This window comes from Acromyrmex echinatior, chromosome 3 (assembly GCF_024713525.1).
Source record: "Acromyrmex echinatior isolate Ae372 chromosome 3, ASM2471352v2, whole genome shotgun sequence".
In the NCBI taxonomy this organism is placed as follows: domain Eukaryota; kingdom Metazoa; phylum Arthropoda; class Insecta; order Hymenoptera; family Formicidae; genus Acromyrmex; species Acromyrmex echinatior.
Genome location: NC_141854.1, coordinates 7,017,695 through 7,032,623, shown reverse-complemented (window position 1 = coordinate 7,032,623; position 14,929 = coordinate 7,017,695). Strand labels below are relative to the sequence as shown.

Genomic DNA, 14,929 nt, shown 5'->3' with positions numbered 1-14,929 from the left:
TTCTATTAACATTAATACAAATATTATGAAAATTATTAATAATGAGGTAGCTTATAAATAGCTACTAATTAAAATAAAATAAACGGTTTAATATTTACTTATTATATTACTTAACAATAATCTTGATTTAATCTTTCTGTGAGGATTTCCGGAAGAATGAGATTCATAAGAAGCGTATTTACTGACTGATATCTTGGCTTTAACCGCGCGTCTCTTGAGATCCATGTCGTGTATGAGCTTACAACCACGGCCTTTTACAGTCGCCGCTTTTACTACCGTGAAAATCCGATGTATATAACATCGTCCCGACAACCATAGCAATCTGTGGAAAGACCAACAGCCGTGTAAATCGGCATAGCTCCCCTTGGCGTGACAGTCTCTGCGCGATTATTTAGCAATAGGACGTACATGCGAATAAGTGTCATTTCAATGTTCTTGAACTCGACGTTTCGCATTTTGCAGCGTAATTTCGCCGTCTTCACAAAGCCGATACTTATATATGTCTCTTAGACGCGGAACGTGTGCAAACTGCTACCAAGATACATTCGGCCTCGTGACCTTTGATGATGTTAAATGCCAAGCAGAGCCTTTCAGACGAGATTTTAAGCTCTCTCGATTTCTTATTGTCACGCTTCTCTCATTTAGTTAGCCAACTCGCAAAATTGATGAGAATAATGTTCTTATTATTCAAAATGGTTGGATACAACAGGAGAATTAATTTATATTTAGTTCTTATTGTTATCATTCACTGTTAAAAATATTATAAAATTTAATATATTTTTAAGTTACATAAGGTGAATTTAATTTCATGACATTACATTACATTTAATGTATTTGTAACTGAAAAATATATTTGTGTATATGTACATAAAATTAATGTAGTTTTTATAAAATTTTATGATATTTAATGTACTTTTTATAAAATTTTATATAATTTAATGTAACTTTCCATAAATTTTTATATGGATTTGCATGAAATTTAATGCACACATTCGTTATATTCAAGACTACTGTAACTTAGTTTTTAGTGAAATCATTTATTTTCAGTTATTTTGTAATTACAATTTTCCTTTATATGTTACTTAAATTAATAACGAAATTTTTAACAGATATTTGTAATAATTGGCACTTAATATCAATATTTTTATCTAGTTACTTAAAAAAAATATTTCAACAAATATAATGTATTTTATTTCATATAGATATATGTATTTTATTTCATATATATATATATATATATATATTATATTTAACATTGTGTTATTTATAATTTTGTAACACATTATTGTTATTATAATATATTTTATTTAACTTTTTCTGTGTATTTATTACTTCTGTTTATTGTAAATTATAATGTAAAACTAAACATTATATGATTTAATAAATATTATTTATATAATTGATTGGTAACAATCACGTTGAATGTACATTTTAATTTGGAAATAATATAATAGATAATTAGACACAATGCGAGGAAATATTGATAGCGATAGAAATAATACGATTTCAATCTATTAGATATCAAATTCTACCAGGATATACAGTACCTGATAAATTGAAATCGTGTTATTTCTATCGCTATTGCTATTCCCTTGCATTATGTTTGAGGCTTTAGTTTTGTGTAAGAATATACGTAAACAGAAGAAATAAATACAAAGAAAGTTTAACAAAAAAAGTTATAATAAAGATATTATATAAAAATGTATTACGATAAATATAAAAAGAAAATGTATACATAAATATATATATTAATTATTATAATTTTTTTTATGAAAGATGAGTTGTTTTTCAAATAGCTTATTTACTGCAGACATCAAAATTTACGGATGATAGTTAAAGTTATGAAATCATACAGATAGTGGTATAAGTATAACTTTTCGTATCTTAATTCTTCAAATATTAACTTCTTGTCCGGTTAAATCGGTTTTATCAAATTACTAAGGTATATCATTGTCTTGCTTATAAATAATATATAATACTGATGAACTTGAACGATTATTTTAAAATTAGTAAAATTAAAAGTTTAATATTATTTTCTGTTATTTCCAAAATCATTTACAAAATTCTCTATTCTCCTTGCAAGAAACGCAGATCGTCTTCCATCTCCTGTTTTACACAAAACTTCCTCGAGATCACGTTGAATCGAAGCAAAGTGTACTGGTCCCTATTGGTTCCGCAGTATCCAATTTCGGAACAACCCGGAAAATGGGTGGCTGTGGGAAATCGTACATTAGCTCGAGAGCGCAAAGCTTGATCGCTTGTAGAGCGTGTAAAGATTAGGAATTGGGTAATCGCAAAACAATGAAATTTATTTACAATACTATTAATTCACTATTTTTAAATTAAAGTTTTGATGCTGTGGAAGCAGATTATTTTAAAATCAAGAGACTCTCTCTCTCTCTCTCTCTCTCTCTCTCTCTTCGAAAAGAAGAAAAAAATATTTCGCAGCATAATTAACTTAATTTTAACGTATCAAATTATAAATTTTGCTATTTCAATATTAAATTTTGTAAATATTTTAGCATATCGAACATATAAACGATGATTTCGCCTTTTTGGCTTTTCTGTATAATGGATATGGATTGCGTATGTGATACACAAATTAACAAACGAGCGCGTTTCGTTCTTTAAAATTAACTATATTTAATTTAATTGCGTTGTTTTTTCGGATGTATTTAAACGCAATAACACACCGACCACAGAACTTTTTTGTTATTATTTTAAATTTAAAAAATCACCCGAGGGAAAAAAATAAAGGGACTAAATAAATTCTCGAAATTTCAAACTCTATTTTCATGCGAACATTGTAACTGTTACTATTTGGTTACAATGGGGACGTACAGCAATCAGGCAAGAGATAACTATTAATATCGTTATCAAACGCGTGAATATTTTGAAATTTCCAACGAAATTTTGAAAAATTAAACGCGAGTCTCGCCGATGTTTTCACGCACAGCCATTCGATCCTTCGTCATGCAAAATGCGCAGCACAATACTGATTCATTTACTATGTTAAAATATGCAGACGATAGCCTTTGAAGTCACTTATCCAGGCGCCCATTGCGGAAGCTTTGTGTCGAGTGTTCCAGATCGTTTTGCGTGCCGCGCATCTCAAGTTTCTTTGCAAAAGGTTAACCACTTCCGCCGGTGAGTTTTAATTACGAGCAGCTTCAATTGCGAACCGTTTCCAATTTAGCAAGCATCCACGAGGCAAAAGTAATACTGCCGACCCGCGCGTGCAGAGTATCGATGCGCTAAAACGGGGTACCTTGCGTTCCCGTTTCTCTTGCGAAAAAGTATATTGAGATAAGAATAGATATATCGCGTTTGGGACAATGCAAAGCCGTGAAAGGTAAAGCTCTAGATATACCAGAGTAGCGCAAAGGTCCTCCATTTTCGACTTACTAACCATATTATGTACCAATAATACTAAGCACTTATTGGTTTATAGGTCATTAAATTCAAAATGGTGGTCAAAATAGCTAATAAGAAAGTTGTCGACATTTCAGCTCAGATAAAAGGATTGCGTTACTTTGGTGTATCTAGAGCTTTAGTAAAAGAAATATCTCAAGTTTCGGAGCAAAGAACAATGAATATTTTCATGAATTGCCTCCTTTTATCCACGTCCAATCTTCTTCAAATAAGAGGATACACATTAATCGATCTTTTTTATGGGTGGAATAACGTTTCGGTTTTGGACGTTAAATAATGTATGACATTTTTGCTCCAATAAGCGAAACGACAATTTCGTACTTGTTTCTGGGCGAATGTAATACGTGCACGGAAAGGTTAATGAGCGAGCAGCGTCGGACTTGCCATCAATCATTGGAGATCAGGCAGAATTCGGAACTTTGCACGGAGATAAAAGGAGAGCAAAAGAGGTTCAAATTAACGCGCAGTATATCGCCGTATAATAATATTAAGCAACAAATAAAGCACAGATTAAAAAACGTATAGCAAGATATATATACGCGAATAATACATTAATTACGTTACACGTCTAATTGGAATAACTTTGCGGAACAATGTCGTTTTATTAACGGTTTTTTCGTTTCTTTTTTTCTCCTATTTACGTCGTGGTCGAGTTCGGATGAGTCGACGGTTTCGTACGTACACGGTTTTCATGTCTATGTATACGTGCAACCAGTCCCACACATAGTTGTCCCACACATGGAAGCCACATGAACAGTGTGCAAAGTCCGCGAGGACACGCTCCACCTTACTCTGTCCGTTTATTCTATTGTTCTGTCGGCACGTTCATCACGTCCATAAGATTTCACTCTCTGTATGCACGTAATCCTAATCCAGGGAAACGACAGGTCGCTATTCCCGCAGTTTTACATACGAAGACGAGGTATGAGGTGCAATGATAAGATTGGACACGATATAATATCACATATATATCTGCAAGAAAGAGAGATAGAATGGAACAGAGAAGTACTCGGAATTCTTCTCATATTGTACGTGTTACTTCTCTTTAGATCCCATATTACAATAATAGTAATCTGGTAGATCCCATTAATTAGAAGCCTCGTTATGAGCCCTTTAACGTAGATAGTATTAAGAGAAATGATGGAACAAGTCTATTTACGAGCCTACTTACGTTCTTAACTCGAGTAATGATATTTTCGACGTCGTTGCGCTCGAAAAGCTCGAACTCTGCTCCTTTGGATAGAAGCAGGAGTAAGATGCACGAGGTTAACCGAGAAAAGTGGAGAAAGCAACTGGGTATCTGTAGTCTCGACGGAGAGAAACGTCCGCGAAGAAGCGTGTCACTAAAACTTTATAAGCAAGCCGGTTGGGAAATCCAGACAGACAGCGAGGGGCGTTGAAAAGAGGTCGCGGCACGGTAGATTTTACCTAAGAGAAAAGCCAGGAGATGAAAACGGTTATTCCAGCAGTTTTCTGATAAGAACAACGGTAAGCATAAAGGCTCAATGCGAAAGCAGACACTCTCTTACGAGATTCGACTGATTTTAATAACATTAAAAGGATTTTTTTTGCGCGGCGTATCAGTGGGGATTATTCCGTATACTATTACTTGCGAGACAATATCTCCAGCGAATATCTGTAAATTATTGATCGTGGCGCCAGCTTTTAAATCGACCATTTATTTGCCGTCCCACACGCTGGTATCGCGCGTCTGACAGCTTCTGTTACGGAAGTTGCATAATCTTTGGCCTCACTATAGCCGGCGCGTTACTCAGCTAGAAGCCTGCCACAACGAGACCTATTCTACTTGACGTCCGACGTTGATTGCCGTCGTGGTTGTCACTCATTGTCAGATTACAGCTACGTCTCTACTCGCTTTCAGCGGCGGCATTCCGTCAGTTTCTTGCGATATTATCTATATACCAAATGAATTTACATCGTTCCCTTTTTTATAAGTAATAATTTAATAGATGTCATAAAAAAATAATGCAACGAAGATATTTTCCTAACGTAAATATATTCTGCTAAAACGTACGTTTTCATGCTTTTCAACATTCAGAAGATTTTTTTTTTCTCAACTTTTGGAAACGATTCCTTTGACTAAAATGTACACAGCGATAGTTTTTTACTTTATAGGTAATGAAAGAGAGTCAAAGGATTTCACGGTACGAGAACGAAATTTTATACTTCGTTTAATTTTAAACCAGTTCTAATTCTTTAATTAATTTTGAGTTTCCAAGATTAGTCGCAAAAATATTTACAATCAAATGTGGAAAAATTGCGCGGAAGACGCGATTAAAGCGTCTATATATAAAAAGCGCGTTTAATGAGATATAATTCTCTCTGAAATTCTTAGAGATATGCTCAACTGAAAGAATCAGACAACGCATGCTTAATAACAAAAAAATGTATAGTTAATGATAGCATAACTTTTTTATAGTCAATTAATGCGAAGTGATTTGGGCGATTTATCGTTCGCAAACAAGTCGTATGAATGCGAGCGTTGTGTGATAAATCCAACGTGATTAAGTTACCAACGACGAGATTTATGTGGAGAAACATAACGCAATGTGCGGATGGACGAACGGCACATAAATGCCGTAAATTTATCGAGGTAAATGTAAATATTATGAATCTTGCTAGTGCATTGCTGCGTGAGATCTGTCGTGATGCTCGCATTTCCTGTTTTTTATGAACACTCAGATTTTTATGACATTACAATGTATTTTAATAAAGATAATTTCCTTGAAAACTGTATTAAAAATAGCGAGATTAACAACGTACTTTCAACGCTTGAAGAGATTCGAATATAGCTTAATATATATAACATATATATAGCTTAACATATATAATAGACCGCGCGTTATATTTTGCCAACAAAATGAATTTCTCTTGAAGAAGAAACGTCGTCTTTTTTTGAAACTGAATCACCCTCGATGTATTATAAGTTTAAAAACCACGTTTCTACGAAACGTTGAATTATTGTATGTACGTAATCAATATTCTAATTATATTATACCATTTAATTTCGTTAATTTACACAAGACTTTTCCTTATTTGGTTTCTCAGTTTACATTCCTGAATTCATTTTATCGTGTATAGTCGTTACCGTTCGCGCGCATGTTTCCGTCGTTATAATTAAAATATTTCAACTTCGCACCTAAAACCTTTAAAACTTTTCAGCTTTATTTCAAGTTGCCACATTACGATATGGTGCGCTATATAGCGTAAAGTACTCGCGAGGAACAATTGGCACGCGATGTCCTGCAATTAACACACATTCAAGAGACAAGATTTCGCACTTTAACAAATTCTTGTAATAACTTCCGAGTTGCAATTTTAGCAATTTATGTAATTTTAAAGAGAGTAGGAATAAAATATATATTAATTGTTGGAATAATTAATTTATTTTACTGTATACACAATTGATTTACAATTTTTCTTTCGCAATGGACAGAAATTTAAATAAGTAATTGATGATTTTAGCCAACGACAAATAAATTTTTATTTATCATGAATGGTTAGAAAAACATGAAAATATTCATTATTCGACTATTTTTGTTAGTTTTAAATAAATAAATACGTTCATCATATAGAATTTGATAGTCCTATTTTTAATCGCGCTCTTTTCTGATTAAATTAAAAGACAGTGATTAAGGTCTTTTTTTCTTTGGTCATAAGATTTTTTTCGCGTGCATTTTTATGGTTTTTCAATATAAATCCACGACAATCGGTTGCTCAACAAGATTGTTTTAAATTAATGAAATTCCAGGCAGTGGATAAGAGAGACAAACTAGCTGAAACGAAACTGAGAAGAGAAGAGGGCAATCTCGGCCAAACTGCAGCAGGTTCTCCAATATTTCATTAAAATTATTTGGAAAACCTGCAATAAAAAAGTCGATCACGGCTGCTCGGTACGAAGCCCGCTTTTATCGATAAATTGGCGCTCGTTTTACTTCCTTCTTGCTTGCGCGCTTTCTCTTTTATTTTTTCGTAGCACTCTCTCCAATTCGTGATAGCTTTCAGCTTGTTCCCGATGTATAACTACCACTCGCTATATTTTTAAATTGCGTGATTTAATTCCTTTAATATTCAAAATGACAAATGTGGAAATGATGAATAATAAAAATTTATTTTTACATACTTCTCGTTTTAATTTTCCAACAAATGTTACAAAAAGACTTTATAATTTTATGAAGTAATTCAATTTATGAGAAACGATACGGAAATTACATTTTCCAGTTAACTCATCCGTGATTAATAACAGTCCGAATCTTGATAAATTGGCCTATTCTAAAACTTCCTAGGTATTCACGTCGTCATTCACAGTCACGTAGGAAAAACTCATGAAAAATTCAGGTCTCTTCTTTATTAAATAGAGACTCGGGACAGAAAGGGTTTAACGTAGCGACTTCTTTTCTCTTAATCCCGTTCGCGGGAATAGGAAAAGTAGCTCTGTCGGTGAGACTGGTCGAAGAGTCGGTCGCGTCGCGGCATTAATCAAGGCGGCTGCGAAATGGAGGAGAGGGGTGAAGTGAAGCGAACGGGGTGGCCTCGTGGCACCGGGGATGTCCTGCGGGAGAATTAAAAAGCAGGAAAAAGTTTGCTGGATCCCTCGTGCGCGTACAAGACTCGTTCGCATTCTGTACGAGACTTCTTCCACGCAATCGCTTCCAGCAAATCCTTTTTATGCAAATTCGCGCGCGTGTCCTTCTTCTCGAGTAGAGCAGTCCTTCACGTTTTTCTGCAACAGCATCATCAATCGTCCACCTCGATCGCCAGGACTGCCCTCCTCGAGATTCTTTACAGCGTTTGCCACCGAGCTTACTCGTTTTGCATTAAAGTTAATAAAGCAGCTACTTGAGCACGCTTAACTTCGTTATTTCGTTCGAGCAATTTTTTCTCAAGTGGACGAGACAAAACAACGACGACAATGACGATTATACTGCTCTTTGATGTAATTATTGTGGGATTGTGGAAATAAAAGTGAGAAGTGGACAACCTTTTACGTGGCTATTTCATTTTCCAAGGGGATGTCTTTTTTGTTGTTACATTACGAGCAATGTAGAGATATCCGTGCTGTCTCGGTAGTTTTCCCAAAGGTATCCCTTGTTTCGTAACATTTTTCCGTGAATTCACTATCGAATCGTGCGATTTATACTTGGTATTAGTGTACCTTCGCAAAATAACGAATTCGGTATGTTACTTGCGCAAACACGACAATAATTTACGATAATGCAAATTTAAATTTATGCAGAAGTTGCAGATCAATATTTTTTTTGTAACATCGAAATAAACATTTTATATTAACAATAATAGATATATAAATATAATACTAAAATTATAATTTCCCCATTAAATGTCTTTATCAATCTGTACTCTCAAATCTTCAATGCGTAAAAATTTTTAAATTACTAATGAAAAAAGTGCAATTCTATAAACATTATGTTTCAATACCAAATTCTCTCTCTAAAATGCCATAATATTAAATTTTTTCATGCTGATATTTTAATGAATGTGTTATATATGTATGAATCAATTATGTGGAAAAGTTACGTAAATTAAATTTATTTTTTCATAGAGAAATACAAAGTCGTTAACAAACTTTACAAAGTTTACAAGGTTCACAAAAGCATACACTGAGAAAAAAATGTTTTGTATTTGTAACTATAATTACATATTGCTATAATTATGATTATTATAGCAGTAATAATTATAATTATGGTAATATAGTTACAAATACCAAACATTTTTTTCTCAATATATAAAAACTTTTTCTAGGATAATTTTCAACATTGCTTATTCAAAATTTATAAATTAGTGTTTTAATTTGTCTTTCAAATTTAGAGCTAAACTCGCTAATACATGTGTATTTATAATTACAATGAGACTTACAAAAATTTATACTTCCTTAAACTAACTCTTTAACTGTAAAAATTTATTTTTTATTTGATATCATTTGTTAGTTTTATACCTTTTCCAAGATAACTTATTCATATGAAATCATATAAATGTTTTTACGTACCAAAGAGACGTGTAGCTTCCTATTCAGCCCAATTTGATGGACGATCGATCTCCGATTCTTTCGTCTGAAAAGTGAACGATGACAAATCAGTTTTGCATCGCATTTCGCTGTTCTGTGACATGCAAATTTATCGGAAAGATCTGTCGAAAGAATCAAACGTCAGTGCGTAACGCGATTTACTATTGTTACTATTCTACAAATCTTTTCTTCACTCGTCTCCGCCAATCTAAATACAGACCTTTATATTTAAAGTGTTGATTTTACGACAGATCTTTCAATAGTAACCCTTTGCTCGCTCTTTTCTCGCAAGATGGTTTGCGAGAATTACTTGGAAAGAGAAAGGTATCGAATTGCGACTAACGCAAATCGTTTTCATAAGTTCCGTAAAGTCAAGGCGCTCGAGAAGATTGAGGCGGTGCGCAACAGTGCTTACATATTGAGAACTCTCCACGGATGGGAGAGAATCTTGTATCTCCCTTGTAGCTATGAATAATTATTCCACGATACATGATCCACTGCAGCATAACGTAACATAGTAAATACCTGGAAACTCTTTGGGGGGATGCACGTAAGGTAAGCAATATGCACAAGATAACTCGATTAATGTTTGCGCTATGCGTAATATAAGATCGTAACAGAGCGTAACATTCTCTTTTCTAAATTCTGATTCGAAAGCTTTTATTATAGTTTCGTAGTCATTAGATCAAGATATCAGTACGATCCTACTTGAATGGGATCTCCATCGTGAAATTCTATGAAAAGCGCCCGTTCTAAAGTTGATATGTTCTTATGCATTCTGCATTTAAATGAAAATAGAAGGATCGCATCAGAATCCCTTTATCAGAATCAGTATTGAATACACTCACCATTTCCATTCCGGTCATTTCATAAAGATTTCATTATAGATGATATCGCAAACATTGGTCTGGGATCATCGGCTTTTCTTGTAATCAATATTTATGACAAAACGTAAACTTCTTCTTTGATGAGTGAGATATTGAACTTTTGCTTTCATTGCATAATTTATAACTTACGACTTTACGCGATTTATCTTAGTTTCTCAATCTTTTGAAGATTGAAGGTGAGTATATAGTAGTTATTAACTGTTGAAGCGTCCAGTTTCTCGATCGATGCAATAATTATTTCTAAGAAATAAACTTTTGACATATCAAAGAACTTTTTATCAAGTGATCTACTTTTAAATCTAAAATAGAACATTCTTCGTTAAATATTCTTTAAATGTATAATAATATGGGAAGATTAAATTAAAAAATCAAAGTTCGATTCTTCCAAAATAAAACGTAATTTAAGGGTCGAAATGAACACCAAAGGATGTTGGTCTAATAGTTTATTCATTCAAATAAGAGAGATAATAACGTGGTACGTTACGACTATATTCAGTCTTTACCAGCTAAAATGAATAATTAAAATATTGCATAAAAAATGATACAATGAGTAGGAAGATTAATATAAATGCTAATTTTTTTTGTAATATATGTATAGGAATAAAAAAATAAGGATTTATTAAACATAAAGATATATGTACATATATATATATATATATATATATATATATATACACCTCTCTCTCTCTCTCTCTCTCTCTCTCTCTCTCTGTCTAGGGTTTTGATAAAATCGTTCGTGGGTGAAATTCTATTATAAGGTCTCTAAAATAACATAAACTTGAAAATAGAAGTAGACTTCAAATTAAAAATAAAAGGATATATTTCAAAGCTATTAGATAATCTACAGTGTAAAGGATATCGCGATGGTTCTGAGGGCACCTTATGTATCTCACAAACATTTTCTTCTATATCTTCTATCAGCTCTTTTACCGAGGCCATCTTATCGTTGGTGTGCCCACGCGGCGTGTCTTTCTCTTAGATAAATTCCCTGGCACGTTTGTCGAGAAATCGTCCCTGAGGTAGAGTAATTCATCGTCTCTCTCGCAAGTAGGTAGATACGTTCGATTCGACGGGAAAGCTTTAAAATTCGATCGAGCCAACCGCACTTTCCTACGAGCGCATATTCCTCGGAGGTGATGCACACAGTATGGCCGACGCGGATGGAACGGACAAATGCATTCAACGCGTCGAAAAAAAATAGGAGAAGAGTAGCCATTAGTAAAAATGGATCAGTGATGTAATTTTCTATTTCCGTCTCTGTTTCCTCTTCCGCTTTGTGATAGAAAAGAAAAGCAAAGAATAAAAACGAGGTAAATCGTGGCTTGTTAACCCGCATGGTTCGCGTTATTTTCAGAAAGAAAGAATCATGTTATGGAAGACGCCAGGTGCGGAATGACGTTCCACGACGTCTAAAACGTCCATTTTCCAACGTTATAGCGAAACGTCAAGATTTAATGTTGAACTTGTCGACGAAGAGGAGGAAGAATTACATGTGAAGAATTGATACCTCTCGAAATAGGGAAAAATTGCGAAAACGAATCGGAAAGAGAGACGTTGTAACCTGGTAGTACAATGACATCTGCTGAAAGAAACACCGCTCTCGGAAAAAGAAAATCGGCACGGAAGCGTAGATGATTTCCTCGCAGTCGTTTCAAAGAATCTAATGCGGTAAAAGAAACAAGCATCAGACGAAAAGAAACATCTAGGACACGTATCACGATGTCACATTATATATATATATTTCCAATTTAAGATTGGAGTTTATTTAATACGATATCCGAGTTGACTGGCAAATGGCAAAAAACCGGGGAGGAAAGTATTTTTGTACATATAAGAAGTGGGTTTTACCCACGGTGGCAATATTGCTTTCTCATAAGAAAGGATACGATAAAGAACTGCGGGGAGAAGGCGAGTGCGCTGTGAAAGCGATGCTGTAAGCTGCTCGGATAATCCACCAAAACTTTATTATTACGCCGAAATTCTCCTGGACTCGATCGAGCGCATAATGCACGATACTATCCGGCGCGATTGAAAATATTAAAAGTCATTATGAAAGCCAACTTTCGCCGGAGCGTGTCTATCGCCTCTTTTAAGCGACTTTCCGTTTTTACCAAGGGAATTTTTAGCCTCTCGAGCTCGTGGTCCTCTCGGCAAGGAAAATTATATACCAATATTAATTCTAATTAATTTTAGTGCGCGACAGCGTGGCATGAGATTCTGCTAGGCAAACGCTACGTTGAAAGTTGGATCTTTAACGTATCATCGGGACGGAAAAAGCTAAATGTGTAAATGTAACGACACTCGAGGGAGCTATCGATCGAGCGATAGAATCGTCGGTTCTCTTTTTTTCTCTACCTATCTCTCCCGTTGCCAAAAACCCACATCATATAAGAGATTAGCATAAGAATGATAACATCATTCCAGAGATAAGCCTGCGAATGAAGTTGTAATGTTACGGTCACATCAGTTCGCCGTAAGTTGTTCGTAATTCAGTAGAATTTGCCGCTAAACCGAGCAAAAGGGTGAGGAGAATCCCTTACATGGGTAATAATTTCCGGATTTGCATGGATGTACGAGATACCACGCGTAAATCACACCACGCTCTAAATAAACGAACCGTTTCCACAATGAACTTGAGATTAATTTACTCGCACGCGTGGGAAAACAAGGAAACTATTGTCAACGTCACAATAAGAAAACGCAATTTAAAGCACGAAATAAACGAGGATGTCTAAATTCTGAGAATGGTCACGTATTTATATAAAGAAACAAACCTTTTCGTTTTCCATATTTATGGAAAGAAAAAGAAAGGGAGAGATAGAGAAGGAAAATTGAATGTGGAGTAGTCGGGACGAAATGAAGGAGAGCAAACGAATCGGAGAACTAGATAGTTATCCTAAAGTTGACTGTGTAATTACATAGGGACGAAAGATGGCGAACGCTGTATGGAATCTCTTGATAGATGTGCATGTAATATTTTGAGTGTACATAGCGCTTAAGTCAACACTAATCGCGAATGTGGAGCACGATATAGCTGATATTATAATACTTTCAGTGGGTACAAACACGCAGACTGTAATGTGGGAAACTAGCTCTCAAGTGGAATAATTCAGAATTTTTCCAATTCTACACATTGTTCCACATCGCCGAAGGAAAGTTAAACATAATACGTCGGTGTCCCACATTTGATATTATATTGCATTATATGTGGTAACTCAATAACCTTTTGAGATTATAAAATCACGAAAATATATGCGCGCAATTTATTTTACATCACGTAGCAGCAGAGTGCACTCCCAACTAATTCCAATCATATGCGAGTTAAAGTTCATTTAGCTTGGATTGAGGTAATAACGAAAGTGTATATTGAAAGTGAAGTTAAAATTCAGTTTGATAACCGGGTCAGAATAATTAGGTCGAGATCTCATAAGATTTATAGAAATTATTTAGTTGCAAAGAACAGCAGTAATATAACTGGCTTGAGACATAAAGATTTTTACATTTCGCGAGATCATTAAATCGCAATGTGATCCTATTTCATGGCGAATTTTCGTGCACTTACTTTATCCCTCAATTTAAGGGATAAAAATATTAGATTCTTTAGAGCTCTTCTTCTAGCTATTTCAGCATTTTTACTGCAGTCTATTTCAAAGATTTATGACATAATCGGTTAATAAATTGCATGAATTAATTTAATATCTCGGATCATACTGAGTTACATTTTGTGCGGAATAATAGAGGTATTATAAATGCTGTTATATTAAGAAAGAATTTAAGTTACTAGAAAGATATTATTACACGGTCGAGGATCGCGTTAAAAGAAAATTGAATTGAGTCCTGGGGTAATCAGCTTGCTCATTGATTATTTAACAAGATATTCCCTTAGCGTGCTTCGTAATCGAAAAACTGCACAGAGAGACCAGGAATTAAAAGCAACAAGTTCTTGAGCGACTAACTTGAGTGATTAAATTCGCGATTTAAACGTGAGCCAAGATATGGTTGTACAAACGAACAGGACTGTCGCTCTGATAAAAAGAAAAAAAACCTTATTATCTCTTTTGGAATGAATTCTCCGTATCTATTCGACATCCTCGTATGTCGCCATCCTTGAGATCTATCCGCGAAAACTGGGATTTATGCGCAACCATGTTTTAATAACCCGGCCAAGTTTTGATTGCTTTATTCTGTGAGCTCACGAATGCGTTTCTGATGCCGAAGTTGAGAGACAGATCCTGTGATATCGTCAACCATGAATGGTTACGACGGCAGTATATAGATTTCGAGGTATACCAAAGCTTACGGTATGAAAGCACGCCCGCTTAAAGCTTGAAACTAATTATAGGGGGAATAAGGAGGAAATTTCTGGATGGACGGGTATGTATGGCGTGGCGTATGTGTGGCTGATTAAGGTAACGAATATTTGAAAAGACAAAATGAGGATGTGACAGGCTCACTTCTCGACGTGACTAATGAGGCAGCTAATTCACGAGTTATCTTAGAAGCAGCGCAGGAAGAACCGAGATTTGTGGGAAATATTAAGGATTATGTCTTTTTCATTCGGATGCAA

General features: G+C 34.6%; 1 protein-coding gene across 2 annotated transcripts in view; it reads right to left on the bottom strand.

Moving 5' to 3' along the window:
- Positions 1-14,929, bottom strand: part of LOC105151783 (1-phosphatidylinositol 4,5-bisphosphate phosphodiesterase epsilon-1) — a 129,177-nt gene that overhangs the window by 87,376 nt on the left and 26,872 nt on the right. Inside the window, exon 2 of one of the 2 annotated variants that reach the window (XM_011065689.2) lies at positions 9,458-9,521. The exons of the other annotated variant lie outside the window; for it this stretch is intronic. The gene's annotated coding sequence lies outside the window, so the exon portion shown is untranslated. The remainder of the gene's footprint in view (positions 1-9,457; positions 9,522-14,929) is intronic. 2 annotated transcript variants of the gene reach the window in all.